We start from the raw sequence: 8,432 nt of genomic DNA on the forward strand, positions 1-8,432 counted from the left end.
ATTTTCTGCTCCGAAAATCTGGAGTTTACAAAATTCCATGTGAATGTGGCCTTTCTTACATCGGACAAACAACTCGTACTGTCCACGAAAGATGTACAGAATACCGGAGGTACACACGACTTTTACAACCTAACAAGTCGGCAGTGGCAGAGCACTGTATTGATAATGGTCACAGTATGTTGTATGACAACGTCGAAATTTTGGCAACTACGTCATCCTTTTGGGACTCGATAGCGAAGGAGACAATCGAAATTCGCTTGACGACGAATTTAATTAATAGAGATAGTGGTTTCAATCTTGAAGAATCCTGGAATCCGGCACTTGCTGTAATAAACTCGCAAAGACGTCGTCACAGTGCAGCTCACAATGATATATCGATATGCCAACACAGATCAACTGCGGAGTCATACATACAACTCGCGCGTTATGCACGTCTCTGCCGCCCAACGTCTCTGGCGCATTTGCATCTGTGGCCGCATGCGCAGTCACGCGGTAAAACAGTATAAAGGGCCATCTCCGGCGGTAATTCGTTTGAATACCGCCCTTCGATTGTGCTATTACGGTACCAATCGAAGCGATAAGTGTTGCAGGTGCCAGCCAGCCAGCCAGCTGGTCGACATGCAAGAGTCCAGCCAGCAGTGGTCCCCACCAGCAGCCGGCAGCGGTCCCCCCCGGCAGCTAGCAGCGGTCCTCGCCCGCAGACCACAGCCAGCAGCGGTCCCCGTCAGCAGCGGTCCCCGCCAGCAGCCAGCAGCGGTCCTCGCCAGCAGCCCGCAGCCCACAGCCCGCAGCCCGCAGTGGTCCCCACCAGCACCGGTCCCCGCCAGCAACCAACAGTCAGCGGCCAGCAGCGGTCCCCGCCAGCAGCCAGCAGCCACCAGTGGTCGCAGCCTCCAGCGGTTGCAGCCACCAGCGGTCGCAGCCAGCAGCGGTCGCAGCCACCAGCGGTCGCAGCCAGCAGCCAGCAGCCAGCAGTGGTCCTAGCTGCCACGACCACCACCACCACCACCACCACCACCACCAGCACCACCAGCAGCAGCAGCGGAGGTGTCCCCACAAGGCAGCCAGCCGGATCGCCCCCCCGCCAGCGACAGCAGGGTGGGGCTTTGCCCCCAGTCTCCTTCGTCCTTCGTCATTCTCCGTCCGCTTCTACTCTGTGTCTCTCGTCGCCCTGCCCGCCTCTCGTTTGCTTCTTTGTCTTGTCCTGTGTTTTTCCCCTTATCATAATGTCAACCCCCACCACCTCTTCCACAGCCACCACCACTACCATCATATACACCTCCCACACCGCCACTGCCACCACTATCACGTGGTGTGCCGCATCACTATCCCCTCAGTCCATCCCCCCACTCCTCACTCTCCCGTCTCCCTCCCTATTTGTCGCCCCATCCCTGGCTCCTCCCTCCCGTGGCTCCTCTGATCCCTTCCCTCCAATCCCTCCCTCTGCTGCTTCCGTTTCTGCGCCCCTGTTAGGGTGGTCGCCCGGAGGGCTACGGCCCACGCTCAACTCTCCCGTTCACCTTCATCGCCATCGTCTTCACCGTCGCCTTCGCCATCGCCCTCACCATCTCCGGCGCCGACTCCAGCACCGGGACCTGCCACTCCTCGCCACATTCCAGTCGCTCCCATCCCCCACACCTCCTCCGCCGCCGTCAAGCACCCCAGTGGCACCCCTGCCTCCTCTACTCCCAAAAAGGTTCCTCCTCATCCCCCTTCCCCCACCCATGATGCCATGGATGTCTCCCCGCCTGTCCATGCCCCCTCCTCCTCCTCCCCCACCCCCTCCTCCTACCGCTACCTCCTCTCCTGTCCTGATCCCTCCCTTATTGAAGCCTGGAACCTCACCCTCTTCCTTCGCCAGACTTTTCCTGGTGCCCCCATCTCCCTCCTCACTTCTCTCCATGATTCAGTGCTCATCTCCACACCCAGCCCTACCCTCCACACAGACCTCCTTTCCCACATCCCTGTCACCCGCTTTGGCCCTAATGCCTCCCTCACCCCTGCTCCTTCCCCACCTCCCTCCCATCAACCCCAACCCCCGCAACGCCCACCGACCCTCACTGCTGTGATCACTCGGCTTAGTCCAGCAATCACGGAGGAGGAGGTGTTGGCGGAGCCCAAGGTGCATCCCCATCTGGAGGGGCGTGCGGTTTGCCGCATCCATAACTCTGCCAGCCCCACCCGCCTTATGCAGTCTTTTCTGAACATGCCCCCTCCATCGACCATCTCCTGATGGAGGTTGCCCTTCTCTTTCACCAACACTACCTAGTTGACCCTTCCCGTTCCCCTCCTCAATCCCTCCACTGCCAAAGGTGCGGTATAATGCACACCCTACATCTGAGTGCCGCGAGGCACCCACCTGCCCGCACTGTAGGCAAGCCCACTTTTTATGGCAGTGCCCCAATCTTCTGTCCCCACCCTCCTCTAATACCTGTAACCTCCCTCATCCCACTTACTCCCAGAAATGTAAGGCCCAACCCCCACCTACCACTCCTGAACTCACCGTTCCTGTCCGCCCTCTGGACGCCCCCACCCCTCCCGGCAATTCCCTTCGCCCACCCCCTACCGCTGAGGACATCATCAGATTCCTCACCATCGTCCTTCAGAATGTTCATCCTTTTCAGCGCCCCCACACCCTCCAACAGATATCCCTCGCCTCCCGTTCCGTTTTCCACCTAAAAATGTACGCCACCTACTCCAACAACCAGGCCCATTTCACCTTCTCCCGTCTTGACACCCTTGTCTAAATCCCTGTCATGGCGCGACAGCACTGTATCCTTTTCAACAACATCCGCTCCCTTCCCACCAACAAGAACCTCTTCCTGCACACCCTTGCCACCCACCACATGGATGCCTTTCTCCTCAAAGAAACCTTCCTCCAACCTCACCACCGTCCACACTTCGCCCTACCTCCTTCACCGCTCCGATAATCCCCTCCCGATAGCGTGTGGTGGAGTTACCATTGGTCACCACCGCCAGATCCCCGTTCGGCTCCAACCTCTCCTTCCCGACCCCACCAAACACCTGATCCTTAGTCTCTTCGTTCCCGGCCTTACCGTTACTTGCGCCACCATCTATGTCCGCCCTAACGCCCCTAGTCCCTTCGACTTCCTCTCCCACATTGACCATACCTTCTCCTCCTACGTGATCGCCGCCGACCTCAACATCCACAGTCGTTTCGCCGCCCAGTTACAGCGGTGGCATCAGTTCCTCTCCTTCCTTCAAGGCGACCTCATCCCCACCCCCAGGACACCCGTCCCGATTCCAACTCCACTCCTGATGTTATCCTTTCCTCCCCCAACCTCCTTGGTCGCATAACGGTGGATGTCCTGGAGCCTATTGGTAGCGACCATCTCCCTGTCCTCCTCACCATTTCAGACGGTCGTCGCCCCCACTCCGACCCTCGTAATGACCCTCCCCCTAAGTACATCCATGACTATTCCCATGCCAACTGGAATGCCTACCGGGAAACCCTCTCCACCCAGGTCGATAGCCACCCCTGCACCTACCACCACCCTGACGGTGTAACCCATGCCACCTCCTTTCTCCAGCAGACCTTGTCAGAGGCCGTGGAGGCCCACGTCCATACTGTTGCCATCCATCCCCACCGTCCTACCTTACCCCCACAGGCCGTTCTCCTCCTCCGTGAATCCCGCCATCTCTACCGTGCAACTCCAGCGACACATTCGTAATTTGCTCGCAGCTAAGAAACGCCGGGACTGGCAACAGACATGCTACCCCACCTCTAAACTCGTCCAAGTTCTCGTCAGCCTTCCGTCGCCTTACCGGAACTAAACCCTCCCCCTACTATCCTCTTCTCCATGATGATCACCCCTTCCCTGACACCCTTAGTAAGGCAAATCACTTTTCCTCCTACCTCTCCGATGTGTTTTCCATCCCCGATGATCCCCAGTTCGATTACTCCCTCTTCCCGAATGACCGTGATCGAACTGACACATCTGTCCCTCCCCTCGCACCTGGTTTCCAGTACCTGGACAACATTCCACACATGGAACACAATGCCCCTATCACTACACAGGATCTCATTGCTACACTCCGCACCAAATGCAACGATCGTGTGACCTACCATCGCCTTCATGAAGCTCCTGTCTCTTTCCTCTCCACTCTGGCCAGGCTCTACAATGTAGTCCTGTCCACCGGTTACTACCCCAACCTGTGGAAAACCTCCCGTATCCTGATGTTCCTTAAACCTAGCAAACCGCAGTCCCCCGTCTCCTCCTACCGTCCCATCAGCCTTACCTCGGTCATCAGCAAGGTCCTGGAATCCATCCTCACCCGATGCATCCACCAGTATCTCCACCAGCACCACCTCCTTCCTGTTACCCAGTGTGGCTTTCGGCCATCCTTCTCTTCCGACGACATTCTCCTTCACCTCACTCATCTCCTTTCCGACCAGCTTAATTCTCGTCACTCCGCAATCTTCCTCTCCCTGGACCTCGAACGTGCTTATGACCGCGTATGGCATTCCAGTCTCATCTACAAGCCCCAAACCTTCGCCCTTCCCATTAAATATGTCCGTCTGATCGGCTCCTTTCTCTCCCAATGTCCTTCCTACGTCACCATCCATAACACAGATTCCTACATCTTTTTCCCCTCCGCCAGTGTGCCCCAAGGCTCTGTCCTCTCCCCCCTTCTGTACCTTTTGTATATGGTGGCGATGACACCGCCTTCCTTGCCCTTGCCCCCACCCCGCAGCGCTCCAAACACCTTCTCCAATCCCATCATGACCGGTTCACCACTTGGTGCAACCAGTGGTTGCTCAATGTCAATCCCTCCTAAATCCAGGCGATCATTCTTGGCAAAACCACCCCTTCCTTCCACCTCCTTGATTTCTATCTCGCCATCTATGGCCGTCCTATCGCTCTCACCCCCACCCTTAAGTACCTTGGCGTCACCCTCGACCGTCGCCTCTCCTGGACTCTCCATCTCTGGACAATCCAAGCCAAGGCACACTCCCGACTCCGTCTCCTCAAGCTCCTTTCTGGCCGTACGTGGGGTCTGGACCCCTCCATCATCCTCCGCACCTATAAATCCCTCATCTGCCCTATCCTTTGTTACGCCCATCCGGCCTGGATCTCCGCCCCAACTACCTTTTATAAATCCCTCCAAATCTATGAGCGCCATGCTCTCCACCTCGCCTATCGCATCCATCTCCCCTCCCCCACGCGGATCCTGTGCGATCTCATCCCCTTCCCCCACCTCCTCCTCTTCCTTGAAAGGATACAGATCCTGTACACCTCCTGCAAACTCGATCCTCCTCACATGCTTGTCTCACCCATCCTCTCTCACCCCCGCCCACTGCAGCGCCTGTATTCCCACGTCCCACACAGTCTCCATCTCTACACCCTCCTTACCCTCTCCCAAGGTTGCTTCCGCCTGCTCCCCCTCCCTGATGATGTCCTCCTCCCCTCCATCTACCCCTCCTATCAACTTTGATCCTCCCCCCCCCACTTCCTGTGTCCTTTCCTTTTGGGCACCCTCCCTGCCTTCCCCTCCCTTCTCTTTCCTTTTCCCCCCATCCCCCTTTCTCCACCCCTCTTCCCCCGGACTTCCCCTCCCCCTTCCTCCCTTCCCCCTATCTCCTCTGTCCATGGCATCTCTGCTCTCCCCTCTCCCTCTCCCAGCTCCCCCCTCCTCCTCTCTTGGCAGGTCCCCGGACCCTTACACGCTCAGTGGACTTTCGCGCGCCGGAGATCATCGCCATCAGTGTCTCGTGTGTGGGCCTTCGTTTTGTGTTTAGTGTTCTTTCGCCGTCACGCCTCCACTGTTCACGTGTGCCGTCGCAGTCATCCGTGTTAGGTGCTCCGTGTCAACAAGTGTTAGTGTTTTTCTCGTCCAGCGTGAACGGCTTCATGTTTATTGTTTTTTGTATCTACATTTTTTGCCTGCCGTTTTTATTGTATTGTCTGTGTCACCTATATGTCATATTATTGTACCACTTAAGGCTGAAGAGCAGCGTAATATGCTGCTGACAGCCCGCCTGTATGAGGTGATTAAAATTACAATAAAGAAAAAAAGAAGCACTGGAGCGGCAGTCTTGCGGCTCACTCTGAAGATGGCTGAACGTTACACAGCCGAAATATTAGAAGAAGAAGGAGATTTCTTGCGGCTGCACACCCGAAACTTAATGGAATAATAACAGCGTTGTTCACTTTCGAAGGGGTTATTTCTTGTGGTACATGTGTGTCAGTGTAGCGGAGCGATTATGGCACAAAAACCCAATATTTCACTTCAAGCTATTTCGAGAGGATACCCTACCGAATGTGAGTCATTTAAGGGGTATTGCGTGGGAAATCGATAATTTACATCCTACGAAATGTACGAAATGTAATTTGACTAGCCATAGCGCGCCATGCTATTAAACAACACAGGAAGTTTATAGTACCTGCAGAGAATAAGGGCATTACGCACAGGAATTTGAGAGTTGTGCATGTTTGTTCACAAGGTGGAAGAAATGAGGAGGATAATGAGAGAGGGACAGCGTAGGACTGAAAGACGACAGAGCGTCGCTTAACAGGATTAATTGAAAAAAAATAGTAGGGAGAAAAATGATGAAAAGTATATCATAATGATTTTTATGTGATATTTGCTGCAGGAAAATTCCACATCGGGAGCAAAATTTGCCTTGGTGTACGGAATCGGTATCAGGGTGCTCACAGACGAGTGATAAGCAGCAGAAGTAAATAGGGACTGCAAATTTTTGTGCAAACGGTTCCATGCTTGTATGGAAGTTAAGTGGAGATCCAAAATTTTTCATGCTTGAAGCAAGGAAATGTAAGTTATAATAGGAAATCTGACGGCAGGGAATTGGGGACAGTAAATCTATTCTGTCTTCCGTGTTGTATTTCGCATCATTAAATCGAGTTCTGGGTGTACCAACCACGTACTTTGTGCTCTTAATGTCTGGGTGTCTCATCTGTGGGATTTACATATAAGCTGTAAGATATCATTTTCTCAAAAAAAAATTCAGCCAGCAGGTGGCACCAGAAGAAAATTGGTCTGAGTGGCACAAACGATAGAAAGGATCAATGTATTGGTAGCCACACGTATGAGAAAATACACAACCCGAAAAATTGTCCAAAAGAGAGGATAAGGATCCAGACAGAAATGATAGCAGCACCAGAGATGCGGAGAATACTCTGGGTGATAAAGAAAATAACGGCGACGGTACAGTTAGTGCTGGATAAGGCGAAGATAAGAAGGAAATCAACGAACTGATTATCGCGCATCACATCATGCAGAACACAGACGGGCAGCTTGAATATCGAAAGGATGAAGGACGAGTAAATTCACAACATGTAGACGCTGTAGTCACAATCAGAAATTCTTCAGCAAGTGATAGATTGGTCTCGCCACCAAAACTACGTCACATTATGAGTTCACATGCTTCTACACCAGAATTAGGGAAAGGGAAGAATTTACAGATGAATGCAGTCTTAGAATTTTTAAAGCACGCAGGGGAGAAAAGGCAGAATGAACATAAAAAGTTTTTAAAACAAATAGAAGAGAAAAAGCAGAAAAATAATAAAGAATGTAAATAATTTCTAAAGCAACCAGAAGAGATGAGGCAAACAGAAGAAGAGTGGAATCAAATGGAAGAAAAGATAACGCACAAGGAAAGTAAATAATTCGAGAAAGAATCGAAGAAAGACATAGGCAGAATCAAACACGAGGTGACGAAAATTCAGAAGATGGCAGCCGAGTCATAACACACAGTAATTGATGTGAAGAAAGCTACAGGAGAAGCTAGGACTGAAGCATTAGGAGCAAGGAAAGAGGCACCAGTAGCGAAGAAATATGCAACATAAGCAAAAACGGTAGTAAGGCAGAGAAGATGATGCCGGTCTACAAGAATAGGACAAGAAAACAATAACAGAAAGACTGGAAGAAATTTCTCTCGGGATAGCTCAATCCTATCAGCAGCAGGAAGACTTGACAGAATTGTGGGAGTACCACTCACAGCTTAGGCAATGGCCTTGCAGCAGTGGATACACCGGTTCCCGTCAGATCACCGAAGTTAAGCGCTGTAGGGCGTGGGCGACACTTGGATGGGTGACCATCCGGGCCGCCATGTGCTGTGGCCATTTTTCGGGGTGCACTCAGCCTCGTGATGCCAACTGAGGAGCTACTCGACCGAATAGTAGCGGCTCCGGTCAAAGAAAACCATCATAACGAGCGGGAGAGCGGTGTGATGACCACACGCCCCTCCTACCCGCATTCTCACCTGAGGATGACACGGCGGTAGGATGGTCCCGATGGAACACTTGTTGCCTGACCACGGAGTGCTACTTTTTTACTCACAGCTTAGGCTACAGCAGGCAGAAATTATTAAAGCTATCTAAGAAACATGGGTTCAGGTAAAGTGTGTGGGAAGTCGAAGCGCAAAGAAACTGAAAGAGGACAGTGATCGT

The 8,432-nt window shown here is 53.0% G+C and overlaps 1 pseudogene; it reads left to right on the plus strand.

Annotated features, from left to right (window-relative positions):
* Window positions 1–7,987: 7,987 nt before the first annotated feature.
* LOC126485644 (5S ribosomal RNA) lies at window positions 7,988–8,105 on the plus strand (annotated as a pseudogene).
* The last annotated feature ends 327 nt before the right edge of the window (window positions 8,106–8,432 follow it).

This window comes from Schistocerca serialis, chromosome 6, assembly GCF_023864345.2.
Source record: "Schistocerca serialis cubense isolate TAMUIC-IGC-003099 chromosome 6, iqSchSeri2.2, whole genome shotgun sequence".
NCBI classification, from domain to species: Eukaryota; Metazoa; Arthropoda; class Insecta; order Orthoptera; family Acrididae; genus Schistocerca; species Schistocerca serialis.